Here is a 19,105-nt window from a genome sequence, read left to right as displayed (position 1 = left end):
TATGGAAGTACTTGTGACCCAGGTGATAAAATAGTTACACACTCCCTTTAACATTAACTTGCTTATAAATCTTTTTACCCTGTTACTATAAAGCAAAGAACAAGGAGTCAAGTGTTGTCTTGGTCTTCCCATAAATATACAGGGAGAATGAGCTATCAAGTCATGAAAAGACACTAAGGAAACTTCAGTGTATATTACTAGGTGAAAGAAGCCAATCTGAAAAGGCTACTTACTGCATGATTCCAGCTACATGCCGTTCTGGAAAAGGCAAAACTGTGGTGGCAGATAAAGATCAGTGGTCGCCAGGGATCAAGAAGGAAGGGAAGGATGAATAGGGAAACACTGAGGGTTTTTTGGGCAGTGAAACTACTCTGTATGGAATTATAATGATGGATACATGTCATTACATATTTGTCCAAACCCGTAGAATGTTCGACACCAAGAGTGAGTCCATACGGTAAACTATGGACTTTTGATGTCAGTGTAGGTTCACTCTTGGTAAGAAAACTCTACCATCTGGTGAGTGGTGTGGATAATGGGGGAGTCTGTGCATGTGTGGTGGCAGACGGTGTATGAGAAACCTCCGTACCTTCCTCTCAATTTTGTCGTAAACCTAAAACTGCTCTAAAAAAAAGTATTGAAAAATAATACATATATACACTTTGAATATTTATATTATTTTTGACTTTATTTTTATATATTTCATATATTTATATATATTTTTATACACATATATACATATACACTCTACATATACATATACTCTCTCTATATACAGAGAGAGAGAATACTGCTGATCTGGTCAAATTTGCAGGTTTTTGTCATATTCCCTTGGTTTTGACAAAATGAGACGAATCACGTATTTATTTAATATTATTCCAGGCTCAACTTTGTCTTGAGCATTTTGGTGATAGGGAAGCAATGTGATAGAGTGTAAAAGTATAGGGTTGGAAGCACACACAGACTTGGGTTCAAATCTCAGATCTTTTGGTTATGACACTGGGGGGGGGGCAAGTTACTTAAAGTCTGAAGGCTGGTACCAGGGCCAACCTAATGGGGTCACCCTGCTGATGAAGTAAGATGCCTTGTGGAAGGTAATTGGGCTGGCGACTTTGAACAAGAGGTTTAGTCTCCTTGATTTTCAGCTTCCTTCTTTTGAAAAAGAGAGATAATAAAGCTCGCCTGGCATTAGACTGGGATTGCAAACCGTGAGCTGAATGCACCCAGTTCAAGGTGCAAAGTGGGACTCTGCAGAGGGTAGCTAGCTGGTTTTCACTTGGTCAAGTGTGATGTGCCCTCCGCCATCCAGGAGCTGGTAACATGATGGGGGAAATAGGCAACACCTGTACCTAACGAAGGTCCAAATCGGGACACAATATATGATTAGTTCCTAGGGGCACAGACACACTCTAGGTTTAACTCAGCCTCGAGAAAATGAAATTCAGAAAGCGCAGAAGTGGTAAGGGAAGGGAAAACCCAAGCCTAACAGGCCTTGAAGGGTCTCAAAGGATGGATAATGAGACTCTGCTAGGAAAAGGAAAGAAATGAGGGCTTTTAGGGAAGAGACCTTGCAGGCAAAGGCAACAAGGTGGGATGAATCCAGAAGCAACAGAGCAGGGGACCTGAGTGGGCAGGGACAGAGCATGGGTAACTGAGGTCAGGTGATGGAGAAACTTGACGATAAGCAGGTCCTGGTGCGGGTAACTGCAGGACACCACAGTAGATGCTTACGACTACTGAGTTCCATGGAACTAGTTAAGACTGCTACTAATTGCAAACATCCCCAGCTCCCAAGGGTACCTGGTGTTCTCTTGGTACCAAATTGATTCTGTCTCCTCTTCTCTGAATTTGGGAGACTTGTGGTTTCTTTCCACACCAGCCTGTTCAGTATGTAGTCAATTTATAGTTTACAGGGATTTCTCCCACACCCATATATGCTTTCCACTGAAGTACTTTTTCCTAGACCCACCCAAATTCCAGAGCATGGTTCAATGGTATGCCAAGTTCATAGTCTTTCTCTCTGTCACTCTTCTCTCCTTATGAGACCTAGGAGAAAGTTACCTTTTAATGCTTCTATGTATTTTTAACAGAAAAGAATGAAGGACCAAAAAAATTACAAGGGTAATTTCTGATTCAATTTGCATTGAGAACTACAGTCATTTCTAGAGGGAAACCCAGTAAGCTAGTCCTGCCAAAACTAAACTCTCCTTCATCAAAGTTTGAGTAGCTACAGGGGTATAATCCCTTTGAAAAATTAAAAATATTTAAAAAGCTGCTTGCAGATTTTGTAAGGGTGGTAACCTAGACTCTGGAATTGTGAGTTTCTTTATAAAGTAATTTCTAAAAAGCAGAATTGTATAAAAAGGGAATTAGGCCCTCAGGGAAGAAAGGAGGGTTGCTTTGGGTCATATTGAGAATGTTTGTTCCCTGCTGATTCATAGAACTAGGAGGGACTTCCCCACACTTTTACAAAAATCTGCTCATCGAGCACTCCTGTTTTATTCTTGCGGGTAGGAATTTCTTCAAGTTTTCAGATGAGAATCTAAGAAGTTAGATAACTTTCGGAGGATCACACAGCACAGAAGTGAAGACTCCAATCCAGGGATTCCACTCCCAAGTTTAACTTTTTTCTTTCACCAGCTGCCTTAAAGAAAAGCCTTGCATTGCCCTTGGGAGTGGGGGTGATGGTGAGGAATCAGTGGGGGAGGGTGGCGACCAGGAGTGGGGAGAGAAAGAACCAACCTCTGTTGATTGCTTCCCATACACTCTACAGTACACACTGAGGCTCTGATGGTCAGTGCATCTCACCCAAGGGAGTCTGAACACCTGAAATTCACATCCAGGAATGTCAGCTCCCAAGTCCAAAGTCTTTTCCTGAGACCAACCTGCCCCTCTTCACAGATGACCCTCTGTTTGTCAAGTTTCCACCGTTATCTACCTTGAGGCTTTTCTCATTCCTCTCCCAACTTTTTTTCTCTAGGGCTTCAGGAACTCTTACCAAACATATTCTGGAAAAAAAGAAATCGACATTTTCTTACTCCCCTTCCCCACACTGTATGATTTTTATGTCCTCTTTTACATCTTCGTGTTTATCCTTTTGCTGTTCATTGTAATTATCAAGTATACTTCAATAATAAGCTGAAAAAAAGAACTCATCAGATATTCATATTCTCTTATACAGAAGTTTCCAAAAGACTACTCATTTGACTTTTGCTAAGAAATTAAGACTGTGACTTTTTTAAAAATCCACCTACATATTTTTCAAAACTACTATAATATAGCATTTTAGGTTTTGCTGAAGTTTTGCTTAATCCCATTACAACAGCGAAAAAGTAGAAGATAGTCCCAGCAAAACAAACTTGAAACTGTAGATTCAAAGCCAACAATGAATTGTTCTGAAGGAACTGGCCCAGCCTGCTCTCTCTCTCCATCGTTAAGACTATCTGTCAGATCCTGTCTGTGTTCAAAAGGTCTCCGATCTTATAAAAGAATAAACTTGAAAAGTCTTGCTTTAATCATGTCAGTAACTAGCAAATTTAGACGCTGCATTATCTTTCCCTTTTTATTGGAAACACATTCAAGAATGGGCTTGTGGACTTCCCTGGTGGTGCAGTGGTTAAGAATCCGCCTGCCAATGCAGGGGGCATGGGTACGAGCCCTGGTCCGGGAAGACCCCACATACTGTGGAGCAACTAAGCCCGTGCACCACAACTAGTGAGCCTGTGCTCTAGAGCCCATGAGCCATAACTACTGAGCCTGTGTGCCACAGTTACTGCAGCTCGTGTGTCTAGAGTCCATCCATGCTCCGCAACAAGAGAAGCCACCACATTGAGAAGCCTGTGCACCGCAATGAAGAGTAGCCCCCGCTCGCAGCAACTAGAGAAAGCCCGCATGCAGCAACAAAGACCAAATGCAGCCAAAAATAAATAAATAAATTTATTAAAAAAAAAAAAAAAAAGAATGGGCTTGTAGTTTATCTAGAGCGTCTCAGAAAACTAAAGCACATAACTTGCAAAGACCAGATATTCATCCAGTTCCCAGGGGCCTGAGTTGCTGGAATCTTCCTTTGGGAATACATGTAACCACCCTCTGAGCTAAGCACAGACTATTAAAATCATGATAGATGTTAATCTATGGAATAACTTGACTGACTTTAAAGAGGAAAGGGAGCAGATTAATCATACTTAAAACAGGCAATAGAGGAAAAGAAACTCATGCCACTAACACGATTAGAATTAGCCATCCTCCCGGCCTCTGAGACTCTGATTGGCCAGCCAAACGATAATCTCTCAATTCCTCTGACTTTTTACCTGGAGAGTAAATTGGGACGGGGCTACCAAGCCCTCCTCCAACATCTTTTCTTGCTGGCACCTTTAGACTCTCTGCTGCTTCTCTTCTTCAGCTTCCAAACATGCTTCTCAGTTCTCTGATGTGTGAGTCAGGGCAGGTATTAGTAGCAGTGTCTTCAGAAAGTTCCTTCTGCCTTTTGCTACTGGGTCAGAAGACTCTTTGGTTATCCATCTGTTTCCCTGATTATCCATGCTCTTTCTGCCTCGTGGACTTTCCCTCTTCCTTCTCCCACCCCCAGTTATATCCCCCAGGGTCTTTTAGCCATCCCCTTTTATTTCTCTTTATTCTCTCTCAGCATCCTCTACCTTACTCCCTCGACCAGTCCTGGCCCCATTTCTTTACCTGTGGCCCCTCTTAGATTCAATCTGTGTTTCCAGTGTCCCCTGGTTCACCTCCCATAGAGAACTGCTCAGAACTGACTCATCCAAAACACAACTCACATTGTTCTCCCTACATCCAGCTACTTCTCCTGATGTTTGGTTCCAGACAATGGTGCCCTCATTCTCCCACCTGTGTGTCTTGACACTCCCTCACTCCTGCCTAATTAGAGCGAGCCCAGAGGTCCTACCTTCTTCGTGCATCTCGTGTGTGTGTCTCTCTTTCCCTCCCTGCTGCCCCTGCTCTGCTCCAACTCCCCAGTCCCTTTGCCCAGCCTCTCGAAATACCCTTCTGACAAGTCACATGATCTTCACTACTGGGCTGATATTCAAAAGTGCAGCTCAAGCAAAACCTTCAGTGACTCCTCATTGCTTATCAAACCCCAAACAGCCCTTCCCAACGAGCCTACCCTTAAGGCTCATCTCCCAGGGAGCAAAACTTCAGGGTGTGGCCTCTAGAGACCAATGGCCTCACTTCAAAGCCCAGGATCACACCGTCTGAAACCTGTGACTGTAAGCAAGTTACTGAACCTCTGCTCTCTGCTTTCCTCATCTCTAAAACAAGGTTAATACGAAAGCCTCACAGATAGGCAGTGGTTGTGAGGATTAAGACACAGCTGGAATGATCTGGCCTTTGGGGGGCACTCAGCAGTGTCCACCATCATCAGCATCATCTAGATTCTTGTCATCACTCGCCGACTCCTTCTCTGCAGCACACTTAACCCTCTGCCCACTGCAAGCCTCCCTGCCCTTTCCTTCAGGTGTACCTTTGTGCCTGCCGTTCTCCTGACCTCTGATGGCTTCTCCTCCCCATCCTGATTTTCGAAGTCTTATTCATTCTCCAAGGTTCTCTCCAAGACCTTTCCCAACTGTCCCAAACAGATCTGATCTTTCCCTCTTTGACTCTCCTAAGACTTTTGTTAAGGTCTCATGTAATGCTCATCATATTCTGCCGGGCACTGCAGCCGTTCATGTGTTTTGAGTATTTCTTACTATTTTTCCACCTGCATCCCCATCCACACCTCCTCCCAACGGTGGGATGGAGGTTCCTTGAGATTAAAGACTAAGTCTTCTCCTCCTGCATCTTCTGAGACACAGTCTTCTAGCCTCTTGCAGAGCAAGCTGCTGGCACATGTGTACCAGGTAGAGAGAACTGAGGGTCAGAGCCTAACCAGCCAAATTCCTGATGGGAGTTGATTAAGAAACTCATTAAATATACATTTTGACCAATATAGCACTAGGAAGTCACAAACCGTTTCTTCGGTTATTGAATATGAAACAAAGTGCTATGCAAAAAAGGCTAGTTAAGAGACCATTCCCAGGATATTGGACTAGACAAGTTAAAATCCACAATTGTAAAATGTCTGTTTAACTATACAACCCTCGTGCAGCCTCAGACTCTGAAACACCATGTACTGGTATCCACTACTCCTAGTCGGCATGAAATGCATTTGATTGTAATCACAGAAAAGTGGCTCTTATAAGTTTTAGTCCTATAATATTTCATCTTTAAAATGGGAAAATCTTAGAAAATTCTCTTCATCTTAAAATTTAAAACACATTGTGAGCCAAATACCCTCATTGCCGCAGGTATGCTAACACAGACTGTATCTAAACATAGCATTTGAGGGAGACCGAAATGATGTGAATTCCCTTGTCTCCTGGATGGGTCACGCCATGGATCAAATCACTCTTTCCTCCTTAAGACTGCAGTGAATTCTTTCATTCCTTTCTTTCCTTTATTTTCTTCTCCAGGATCAAACATTCAGGCCACACCAAACCCTGCTGGCTCTGCATTTACTTTTTCTGTTTTATTTCCATTTCCCTCTTTCCAAAATACTCTGCGTGTTTCCTATTTTCCCTACGTGGGGTTCACACAACTACTACATTGTAGGTACTTGGTGGCCTGTTTCTTCTCACTCATACAAATATGACTCCCTCCTTAAGAGCCCCCTTTAAGTGATTCTAACAGCCAATCTATCACTTTGTAATGGTCATCAAGGGAGAAAATGCACTAGTCAGGAGTTTTCAGATACATGTATTTTCAAAACACTTCACATACAAAGTCCTATGCTCTATGTTTGCAGGATGGGATGGATGTAGGTCATGGTTCAACAGAAGATGTAATTACAGCAGAAATTTTGCCTCGGTGTCAATGCATGTTGAGTCAACACGCATTGCCTAAGGAATTATTTGGGCCAAGCTCAGGGAGCACAGAGGAAGAATCAGGTAAAATCTCCATTGACATTGAGCTTACAGCCCAGTAGGGGAGAGAGACAAGTAGACAGGTGATTGCAAAGTAGGACCAAGTGGGATGAACCAGCTACATCCTGATGGAGAAAGTTTATAACCTCACTTACAGACAATTAAATTATAGAAATAGTGAGAAAAAGAAAAAAAGAAAAAGATCTTGAGAGGCAGAATTAACATTGTCTTTTAAAAGAATTATAAAATATGGTGCACATAAAACTAGATTCAAGGAGTGCCTAATTGATTTCCAGGGTCAAATATGAAGCATATTTTAAAACATACATTGAATTCTAAAGTCACAAACAAGATTCCACTGCTGTGGGTCAGGGTACATTAATTTGTGGTTTTTAAAAATAGATTAAAACTCATATAAGTAAATGATTTCATCAAATTACTTCTTTGAGGCTTACTCTTACTTTTCTTTTCCATCTACTTTTAATTAGTATTGTATTTGTGTGAGGGTATGTGGATGTGTCTTTGTAAATTCACTTGAATCCTTTTGGGAATAAGATGTACATAAAGAAACAAAGAGGCAAAAAGGAAATAAATTATTTGCAGCTGACTGTGGGTGGCCACTTTGCAATCCCAAAGGCTGGCCAGTCACCTATAGGTCCCAAAAGTACAACTCACAGCCAAGTGGAGTATAAAACTCGTAACATGTTCTTTTCTTGGAGTATGTGAAAACTTTCCAATCAGAGCCTGCAAAAGTGTCCTCCATGGGGTTGCATGAAGTATTAGTCAGAGGAGTGAATAATAGTTACAAGGAGGCGGAAGGAGGCGGCAGACAGTTTTGTAGTCCAACATGGTTTAAACAACTTGGGATTCAAAGTTAAAGGATGTCTTTGCTGCTGGTAATATGGTAATGATAACTGGAACGTTCCAAGAGGCAATTCTAGACTATGACAGATTTCCCAAACCTATCAGCGTATAGACCTTCTTATTTCCTGTAGGGCAAGAATTACACAGAACTCACCTCAGGACCACTTGCTGGCCAGCAGAACTTCCCAGGAGAGATGCTGCTTTACTGTCAAACTTGATTGTGTTTTGGGATGCTCCCTTCAGCCTTCTGGCTAGGGGATTGCTCCTGCCCCTGGACCCCTAAGACAAGAAGTAGAAGGCCAGCTTCCAAGGGGTCTTCCCCCAGTTCCCAAGAGATTGAGTCATGAAGGCACTGGAGTGGAGCCCTCAGTCCCCTCACCTCCCCATGCCAGTAGGGATCAGGTGGGTTGTGGTGCTAAGAGGTGAAACCCTGAGTGTTCCTTGATCAGATTATCATGACATCCGTGTGGACAATAATTGAGTCACGTGAATATGATACCCACCTCCTTTGTTAAAGGGTGATGCTAAGATCATTGTCACCATGCCAACACTGTTTAGAGGGCAATTTTTTGTACACTTAATCTTTACTATGGACCTTAAGTGTAAATTACAGATTTGAAATTTACTAAACAAGACAAGATGTTGAAAATAACATAGCATTGTATTGTGACATTGTTGGCGTTGGAATATTTCCTCTATACCTACAGTTAGTGTCATTATTAACGTTATGGCTAAATACACATCCACGCTGCCTTTGTTAGTTGCATATATATGTCTGCATGTGATGTAGCTCACTGTTGGTTTATACATAAATTCTTTCCATGGACTTTTGAAAATAGGACGAGGACAGGGCAGGTTCTCATTCCTTAGTATTTAGAGAATTCTTGATAAAGGATCCAGGCGCTCCTGGGCTCATATGTAATATTTTTAACTTGTAGCAGGTATGTGGGGATAGGATTGGTAGGAAAAGTAGAGATGATGTCAAATTTCATGATATTTCAAAGCAAATGATAAGCTTCTCAAATGTATTCTTGGAAGGTAGGGCTAGACAAAGGGGTAACTCAGGAAGTAAGAAAGCCAGATTCATTTGGGGAGCCAACCTTGCATTCTTTGGCAGGAGACTAGGATGAGCAAGATACCAATCTGCAATATTTGAAGACGTAAATATCACTGAGTGAGAGCATTATTTGGCCTGGTAGGCATGAGTTTAGCCAGCATTCATACTGAGAAATGACACTGATAACTGCGATTGGAACTGGAAACAGCACTCATAGAAATAGAAGAGGTTGTCCCTTGCCAGACACATAGATATTTCACTGGGCAAGGCCTCAAGCCTATTAAAAGAGAAGTGTGCTCTTGATGCCTCTAATATCTTTCTAGGTTCTAGGCCCACGACTAGCACAAAGTTCTTCGCTTTTTAACTTGAGGACTTTTCAAATTGAAAAAGTGTACCATGAATTTCAGTTCCCACATACTCTGCTGTAGGAGTTCTGATAGCATCTTACCATTAGCATCTTACCACTGGGTAGTTATGACCTAACGTTTTGACCACAAGGATCTACATTTCACAGCGTTGTGCCAGTGAAATGAGAAATGTTCTAGGTATCACCCACATCAGTCTTCCATATATCACCAATCATTAGATGTGTATAAGCACAATTATTTGATATTTTCACTTATCAGTTTTCAGAGTTACTTAGAGGGCAGCCAACAGCTAAAATTTACATAAATTAATTCAACCATTCCTTCAGGAAACAAGTATTGGGCCTTTATTACGTAGGACACAGAGTGGATTTGTCATGAAGTTAATGAAATGCAAGCTTCAGGGCTCCTCCCTTGCGCCAACCTTCTCCAAAGCTTTGTACCTAATTTTATAGTCATAATTTTGCATTCCTTTTCCTTAAAGAGGGCTCTCAAAATTGTATAATCTTCAAGCTCCATAAAATCTTGATCAGCCTCTGGTCCCGGCCCTGGAGAAAACTCACAAGAAGTTCATAGTTATCAGTCCCACAGCAGGGCAACTTCGGCTGAAACAGGATGTGGATTGAAACCCAAACCCAAACCTGGGCCCTGAGAACTGGATCCTTTTCTGCAGTGTTCCTCCTCTGAGCCACTTCTTTTGTATTCATTCCGATGGCCCTGACAGTGACTGAGGGTTAGTGTGATTTGTAATCCCAGGGTCACAGTCAGGCCATGGATGTCATTTCCCTGAACTCGGAACCCTGAATGGGAACCTAAGTAGCCAATGCAGCCATGTGGGCACAGATCAGCCCACCACGGAAGGAACTGCTTGCTTTGTTTAACGTGGATCAATACACTTCTAGATTGCTCTGAATCTGAGCTGTAGGGTCATGCGGAAGAACAAAACAAAACTGTGCTTATTCTATTGCTAATTCCTTTCAACGGCCCCTCTGGGTCCTCAGCCCCCAGGTAACACAAGCATGCTCTTCTACTTCACTGTTTCCTATGGACAGGTTCCTACGGACAAGTGTGTTTTGGTACCACAAATCAACACCTTGTCCTTCTCGTGTATCTTCTGATTCCGTGAGCCTGGTCAGGCAACCCTAATTCATCTTCAGATCATGACTGAAATATCCGGAATTCTGTGTTATAGGATTTTAGGTGTGGGAGCGCAGACTATACTGGAATTAGGCCAGGTGTGAATTTCTAAAGTCCAATTGGATTGCAGTGACTGTTGGCTTATGAATCCTTTCACCAGATAAGTCACGGTACCAAATGAAGGGAAGGCAGGTATACAGACCCCCTCACAAGCTCTGACTTTTGTTTATGAGAAAAGCAGAAATGTTTTTGGTTAAAAAGCCCTGGGAATACAGTGGGAATTTCTACGTGGACTCAGCTGCATTGTGAGCAGAGGTGCCCACATCACTGTCTGCATTGGCCCAAGGAGCATTTTGCAGGGAGGGCAGATTTTCAGATTCCTCTTTCTTGCTTTGTCTTTTACCAGGAACGTCTATGTGCTCATTTTTTTTTCCCCCTTTTATCTTAACAAAGTAATGCTTAGCAAATAAAACTTCTTTCCCAGAATCTTTGCTTTTAGACTTTAAGTTATTTTCTCTTCTCTCAATTCTCCATTTCAAGGTGGGGAAGTGGGCTGCCCTTAGTTTCTTTAGCTGTGGGAAGGTTCGGCACTTCTGGAGCTGCTCCTTCTGGCCGCACAGTGCTTTCTCTGTCTGTAAAACTGGCAGCAGGAGGCCACCTGAGCGGCAGCAAAGAGCCAGGTGTTTGGGGTCAGATCTGCCCCCTTCCATGGCACTGCATCCTGGAGGGGCACAGAGCAAGCCCCCCACACACCCGCCTTGGATCGCTTTGCTCCTCTGCTCTCCCCGTACCCAGCCCGGCCACTCCAGTTGCACCCAAGCCCCACTCCCAAGGTGCGTCTACAAGATGAAGGTGAAGGGCAGGAGAGAGGAGAATGAAGAATCACCCCTGTCTGACATGCATCTTTCACTTACCCATTAATAAGCAATACACTCTTCTTTGCAAGCATGGAAGCTAAGGTTAACTCTGGCCATAGCTTTCTGACTATTTTTGGAGCAGAATGCTTTTTACTTGAAAGAAGAATTGAAACAGCACAATTGGAGACACCTGATTTACTCTGGCGTGAAGTGCTTGAATGGTTGCAGGGGAGAAGACGGTAGCTGAATTCCTTACAGAGTAAAGGCTGAAGGGCATGACTAGGGAGGTTTATATGCCTTAAAGAAGCCTTCCCAGGGGCTGGTCATCAGCAGCTCTAGCATGCTTACAGTTCATTCTGCGGACTCCTGTGCTGGTCCTAAGATTCTGATGCGTCCACCAGGCAAATACTCTCCACAAACATCTCTGGACTCTGAAGCAGAGTCAGGAAGGAAGTCAGTGGGCTGCCCCGTGTCTCTGACAGATGAGAGGGGGTGTGGCAGGAAAGGAGATTTCAAATGCTTGACATTTAGTGATTAAGTCCGAAAATGTTTGTCTTTGATGCCTAAAGCCACACATTGGTGGCTCTTCTTGTACAAAGCACGTTGTCATTCAGGTACATAATTACACACACACCCAAACGAGAAAGTTCAGCCCTTTTAAGATTTCCTTCACACAAGGGCAGAGCGAGAGTAGAAAGATCCAGCAGACCTGCTTCTGTCAGCTCTCCAGGACCGCGGGCGTGGGAAGCCTGGGGTCTCGCTCTGTCTCTTTTCCCCCAAACACGGGCTGTTTGCACTGGTTCTAAGTGTCAGGAGAGGAAAGTGGGGAAATAGCACTTTCCGTAAAATGACCACAACGGTTGATGGGAAGAAGGAGTGATGAGAGGGCGGGAGGAGTTTTTAAAAATGTGTTTTCCTTAAGCAACCAGAATCACCAAATTCAGCTAAGTCTATTTCTAGAAAACCCCCAAACTACTTAGGCATTTATTTAATTCAGTGAGGACCTGTCAGCCCCGTTATTTGATTAGCATTTCTGAGATATGACTGGCGATTTGGTGAAACTCTTCTACTTTCCAGACGTTTGCAAAGACTTGTCATACGACCTCTGGGTTGCTCCCTGACTGGCCATTTACTGTATTTATCACTAGGGAAGGAAGAAAACTGCTAAAAAAAAAAAAAAAAAACCTGGGGAAAACAGTGCTGAGGGGAGATGTGTGTAAGGTAAGCCCTTGGTTGTCATAAAATGATGGCATTTAAAAATGCATGATAGTTATATTTGACTCTTCTCTTTTGATTTTTAGGACAATTTTAAATTGAAAGAATTTATCACCTAAGGCTATTGTAGATCATTACATATTTGTTTTAACATTTATGAGAGAGGACAGAATGGAATAGCATCTAGGATTAACAGCTGTGTGTGTGTGAGTGTGATTTTGAGGTTTCAAAAAAAGAACTTCAAGAATCACTTGTAATTTTTTTTCAAAATCCTTCCTTTAGATAAACAAACAAACAAAAAGATTAAGATATTTTCTGATAAGACGAAATAAATCTAAAGATTTGAATTGAGTAGGACTAATTTTGGTCTTTAATTTTGCCAAGTTGAACACTGCATTTGTTGTAAGTTTCCTAACCTGTGACTTAAAGAAATCATGAGGTCAAGAGACTTCTGTTGAACAGCACATTCTTATTTCCTTCAGGCAACTAAATGCGGAAGTGCAGAGAGGAGATAAAAAACTAGCTTCACAGGAACAATGTGGAAATTTCACCCAGTATAACATTGATTAGCTGAGAACCGTCTAGACCCCCATGAATTATACACAGGCTATAAAACGCATTAGCCATGGGTTGTGAACCAGGTTCCTAATGTTTCCAAAGTCAGAATTGTTTACATTCCTTATACCTACCACGGAAAACTTACATTACTTTTTTCTTATAAGGATAGGTAACAGATTTTAAAATATTCCGGCGAGGTTTCGCCTTACGCCAACCTAAACTGATTTCTCCACCGACTAAGGAAAATAACTGCTGAAGAACGACACAAAAAAACCATGTAATCACTAAAAATCAATAACAAACTTGCTCTCACAGACACTAGGAGAAAGAAACACTTGCAAACAGAGTAATTCTTCTCCCTCCATCAAGATCACTTACACCCACAGCAAACAAGACAACATCTGGATATTGTTTTACAGGCATGAATAAAGCTTTTTTTTTTTTTGCCCCATCATTAAGTAAAAACCCGTTTTCCACAGGCAAACAGCACTTGTAAATTCCCCCAGATAAGCCTGGAAGTCTTGAAGGATTTAAGTCAGTTTCAAAAGAATCACAACATTTTCATTACCTTTCGAAGGAAAGTTTTTCAGAAATCCCTCCAGCGAGCAGCATGGTCCAGAATTGACCTAAGCCTGTGCCTCTTACCTGCGAGAACTGGTGAATGCAGGCGCCTGGCTAGATGTGAGGTTACGAAAAGGCGAGGAGATGAGCCTTCCACGCAGGTCGCCTTGGGAAGCCTAGGTCTTCAGGTTCTCTCAGAATGAAGAAAACGCTCTTGCTGTGCACAGTCAGTCAAAAACAAGTTGGTACAAGTCGGAGTAGGATTTACCTGAAGGAACTGAAGAGAGAAAGAAAGAGATTGGGAGAGATTGGGCGGAGGGAGGGAGGAACGGGAAAGGAGGGAGGGAGGGAGGGAGGGAGGGAAGGAGAGAAAGTGAGAGAGAGAGAGAGAGGAATCTGAGAAAGGAGACCATGATGTCAGCAGTGTGTCTTAAGGGAATCTACAGACCAGCAAAATATTCTGATGGACACCCAGTTCTGAGTTCTCCAAACACCTGCATAAAAAAAAAAAAAAACTAATGCCCTTTTAAAGAATGCCAGTTAATCTTTAAGAAACTTTGGCCACTCTTATCACAGCCTTTTTAAAGGTCCCTTTGCGGAAATAAACTATAAATAAATAACCAGATTATACTTTCTAACAAGCTCTCCTTCACCTGTTCTCTCCTCCTCTTCCCTCTCCCCACTCCAGGTGAATATTAACAAAAATCCTTCCTCCTGGGAAAATCGGGATGAACCCGTATAGATAATACATATATCAAATATACGTATAAGCAAACATCTCAGAGGGACACTCTATGTTTTTAATTCAATCTCCTTCTGGCTGTATTGATTTGTTTCTATAGCCTTTGTTTTCCCTGATCAAAAAACATAACAAGGTGGATAGATATGGGTAAAATCGAGTTCTTCCACAGCATGGAAATTGGGAATGAGATTCCATGTTGGAATCATCCCAGCGTTGGTCCACAGAGTCTAGCGCTTTTATGAGAAATGGTCCGAATTCTGGAATGCATTTGTGTGTCCTTCCTACACCAAGCAGTTTCTTGCAGCCATCATGCCAAGGGACTCCAGTCCACAGCCCTTGCCAGTCACCAGCTGTCCTGTGGCCAGAGTAGACCCTGGTAAGCCCTAAGGGAGAAGATGCCCACAGGCACTTTCCCTACTGAGATCCCCTGCACTGGTCCAGAGGCAACACCTTGGTGGGAAGCAAAGACTCTCTGTCACCATGGAGATGATGACACACTCACACAGTCCCTTACACAGACACCTGGGCAGGGCCAGGGTGCTGCAGCTGCTTCACATTGGAGGGAACAGGGAGTGAGTTGATTTGTTGGAAGAAAATGATATGTCTGCTTTCCTGAGTTTTGGGTTCCACACTCCTGTGCATCCCTTCTCCTTGACCCTGGGTTCAGCTGCAGCTGTTCTGGGGCCTTGAACTAATTGAAGGCAGGAAAGCCTGAGGAGTTATTCTGCTTTTGGGGGGGAAGGTCTGAGACCTCCCCATTTTCTCCTACTTCCTCCCTTGATCCCAAGCCCAGGTATAAAGCATCCCCTGCCCCTGATTCCCCAGTGAGAACATGCACCAGTCCCCATCCTTTTGTCCTTTTCTTTCCCATGAAGCAATGGTTTCCTCTTCTGCTGGGAAGAGTGCAGTGGCCCCTGAGAGAAGACCCTGGGCTCCCAGAGGCTCAGGACTTGAAGAAGCCATGTAGGTCCAGACCTCTTCAAGCTGGTGGTCTTCCTCCAGATCCATAGACTCAGATAGATCTCATGCGAAGGAAGGTATTATAAAAGTCCCATATAAAACAGGTAAACACGGAGATGGAGGGAAAAAAAAGGGGGAAATGCAGCATTCAAGATCTGACGATAACCCACCCCAGATGATTTGCACAAGCTGTTCCCTCTGCCTGGAATGTTTTTCTTCAGATCTTCATTCACCTGCTCAACCCCTCATCACGATTCCGGTTTAGCTCAAATGGTACCTCTTCATCTCCCGTGGTTCCAATCCAACTCTGTACCTCAACTTTCCCTCGCACTTTGTATGTCACTTAGCACTGTCTAAATTGTCCTCTTTATCATTTACTGTCTGTGCTCCTTTTCAGAGCTTTACCACGCCTGTCTGGTTTGCTACATGTTCCTGGAGGGACACCTGACACATCATAGACCCTTAAAAAATTGTCAAGAAGATCGATGAACGATTATAAATGGATGGTATGGCCTGTTACAAGTGAACTTTAATTCTTATTTTTAATGCATATTTCCCGTTTCAGCTTTTATTAGTAAACTAACATTTGAATGTTCTTTCTCAATTTATAAAGCTCTTTCAGAAATGTGATTAATTGGATGCTCAGACCCAAAGGCATAATTAGTTGCATTTTAAGGGTGAGGAAGTGGAAGCCAGAGAGGCTGAGTGATTTTCTCAAAGTCACAGAGCTCGAAAGAGGTGGGCTGAGGCTCGAAACAGCTCTTCTCACACTCAGTCCGTGCATTTTTCATTAGGCTCCATTTTTCTCAAATCGGTCTATTGTGGGCATACATGTGCATGTGTAGATTCCTTTGAGTATCAAGCAACACACTGCATGAATTATAATCGCAGACTAACCGCCTGGCAAGCTGCAGTTCTTGCAGGGCCGTACACAGCAGAGCTTGGGTTCATTCATCACACAGTCTTTACAAGTGATGAAAGAAGAAAGTGAGTCCAAAGTAGTATGAACACACAAAATAATTTAAATGTTAAGACAATACTCTCAGAGAAGAACATAATTCAAAAGGGCACATGCACCCCAATGTTCACTGCAGCACTATTTACAATAGCCAGGTCATGGGAGTAACCTAAATGCCTGTTGGCAGAAGAATAGATAAAGACGTTGTGGTACATATATACAATGGAATATTACTCAACCATAAAAAGGAACAAAACTGGGTTCTTTGTAGAGTCGTGGATGGACATAGAGACTGTCATACAGAGTGAAGTAAGTCAGAAAGAGGAAAACAAATGTCGAATATTAATGCATATTTGTGGAATCTAGAAAAATGGTAGAGATGAACCGGTGTGCAAGGCAGAAATAGAGACATAGATGTAGAGAACAAACATATGGACACCAAGGGGAGACGCGGGGGCAGGGTGGTGGTGGGATGAATTGGGAGATTGGGATTGACATTTATACACTAATATGTATAAAATAGATTAATAAGAACCTGCTGTATAAAAATAAATAAATTAAATTTAATTTAAAAAAACAATAAAGGAGGCAACTTTCACACACACACACACACACACACACAAAGACAATACTCTTCTCACTTTGGTAATGTTAACCTGTTTTTGTTCTTTTTCACTTGAGGATATATCAATAATCAGACGGTGTTGTAGATCTGACAGAATTCACAAAAGAAGGTAAGGCATTATAAACACATGATTAAAGAGTTGAGAGGAGAGTGGGAGAATTCTAGAATCAGCATCCATGAGATTTCTGCCACACGGGACAGATTTTATGCTGCATGTTTTAATAACTGGATGATCCATGTAAGTATTTCTGGAAATTTCTGAGGGTAAATGAGGAGAATAAGGCAAACTATTAATCTTGACAAAACATTTTTTGTCACCCCATCTCCCTCCCATCCAGTGAGCAAAAGTTTTTTCACAATCTGGTTCTAAGGAGTAGATTCTGCAATCTGCCATATAAAATTTCTTCAAAGAACACGGCTAATCATTTTGTAATGGAAGATGGTCAGTGTTATTGATCTTTTAGCCTAATATAAAAAAATAACATGAATCACTGCTCAGTAAATCATCTTTCTCTCTTTCTTCCCACTTAACTGAAAGCAAGACTCTTGTAAATGTCAAATTTGAAAAGAGTATACATCTAAAGTCTGGATTTTTAATCAAAGTTCTAAAAAGATGTTTGAAAACTGGGCAGAAGAGATCACAAGAACCAGCTTTTTTAAAAGAACCATTTCCTGAGAATAATTTCCTACAAAGAAAAAAAAAAAAAAAACCAGGCTGTTTTGCTTCTAATTTTCATCTTGGCTTGAATCGAGACATTAAAAACCTTGAAGTGTGATGAGAGGAAAAAATACACATTTTTACCTTTGACTACATCTATTTAAGTTGGGTTAGATATGGAACTATTTATGGAGGGTTATGTCAGTTTTTAAAGCTTCTCGAAACCTCCGATGGCCCCAGCCGCTTAAAGCATCCTCTACGGGCTCGCCAGGATTTGGGCAGTTGCCTCCAGTTTGCCTCCGCAATCCCCATCAGAGGTTTGTAAAATGTCCTCTTGGAAGGTAAGTGAGCCGTGGAGGATGAGGGATGTCCATTTCAATCATTTCAAGACTCTGCAGGCCAGAGGCGGGGACCTGCTTGCCTTTGGCCTTTCCAGCGAGAAGCTTGTCTTAGAAAACCATCAAGTTGGAATCCTGTCTTGAAGTAGGCACTCTAGGAGCAGATGTTGAGACAAGGTTGCACATGCAATTTATTAAAGAAGGATTCCTCTGAGTGGGGGAAGCCAGTTGGGGGTAGGGAAGAAGTCAAGTGAGGGTGAGATTTCAGGCCAAGGCCAGTTCCCTGCCTGATTCTGGAGGGAGTTCTGGAGTAAAAGTAGTAAGGGTACTGGGTAATGGGTGATTAGGTAATGGGGGTTTCATGCTCTTGCCCCAGTCAGCCTTTGCTAGGAGTAGGAGTGGCAGGGCATGCAGTCTCCCAAGTGCTCTGGCTTTTCTGAATCTGCAAAGAAAAGGCTCCCACGGTCCAAGGGCAGGCTTACGCAGATGGCAGTAGGAGCTCCATGCCATCAGAAGTAATACACACAGAAGTGTAGGAACGGGCACCCATGAGCAGTGAAGGAGATCCAAGAGGATCTGGGCAGACAACCAACCACATTGGCTAAAATTGCTAATCCTGTGAATGCTGGAATGATTCTCTTCCACTGGTACAGCTTCTCCCCCTTACCATGGTCCCCTCACTCCCTCACCATCTCCCGCCCTCCTCCTCCACTACAGCAAGTTCCCAACCAAAATAAAATTAGGGATCTCAGCACTAACTCTAGAATTTGATTTAAGATGCACATAGCCTTACTGTGCCCAAGGTCAGTTACTCAAAGTGCCAGGAGGACCCCAGCAGGGCCTTCTATTACTAATAGAAGCCTTTATTATGGATATCCCGTTGATTTAATTTGATTCGTAACTACATGGGGTGCCTTCTCTTTGCCATAATCTCTGCACTGGAGTAAATTACAGTTCAGCAGAAAGATGGGCATAGCTGACTGCAATGCAGTGTCATAAGCGCTATATGATCAAAATACTCTAGAAGTCCATAGGAAGGGCAGTGAACTCTGCCTGGGAGTTCAAAGGTCGGCTTCCAGAAGAGGGAACAGTTAAGTTCAACTGGCAAGATTTCCATAGGTGGAGCCAAAGAAGAGTTGTGCACATTCCAGGAAAAAGAAACAGAACAAATAATGGTGAAGAGTAACAGAGCCAAGAGAGCTGAAGCTCAACAATGGCGGAGCCTGACAGCGCAGCTCTACCCTTAGACTCCCAGAGTTTAGACGGCATGAACCAAGA

General features: G+C 42.7%; 1 protein-coding gene across 5 annotated transcripts in view; it reads right to left on the bottom strand.

Moving 5' to 3' along the window:
* Positions 1-14,028, bottom strand: part of KCNJ15 (potassium inwardly rectifying channel subfamily J member 15) — a 56,858-nt gene extending 42,830 nt beyond the window's left edge. For 2 of the 5 annotated variants that reach the window (XM_057544834.1, XM_028166870.2), the window contains exon 1: positions 13,631-13,853. The gene's annotated coding sequence lies outside the window, so the exon portion shown is untranslated. The other 3 variants (XM_028166871.2, XM_028166873.2, XM_028166874.2) reach the window with 3 other exon arrangements.
* Positions 14,029-19,105: the final 5,077 nt, after the last annotated feature.

The sequence above is a fragment of the Balaenoptera acutorostrata genome, chromosome 4 (genome assembly GCF_949987535.1).
Source record: "Balaenoptera acutorostrata chromosome 4, mBalAcu1.1, whole genome shotgun sequence".
In the NCBI taxonomy this organism is placed as follows: Eukaryota; Metazoa; Chordata; class Mammalia; order Artiodactyla; family Balaenopteridae; genus Balaenoptera; species Balaenoptera acutorostrata.
Note: the sequence above shows the minus strand (reverse complement) of the source record. Positions and strands in the feature narration are given on the sequence as shown.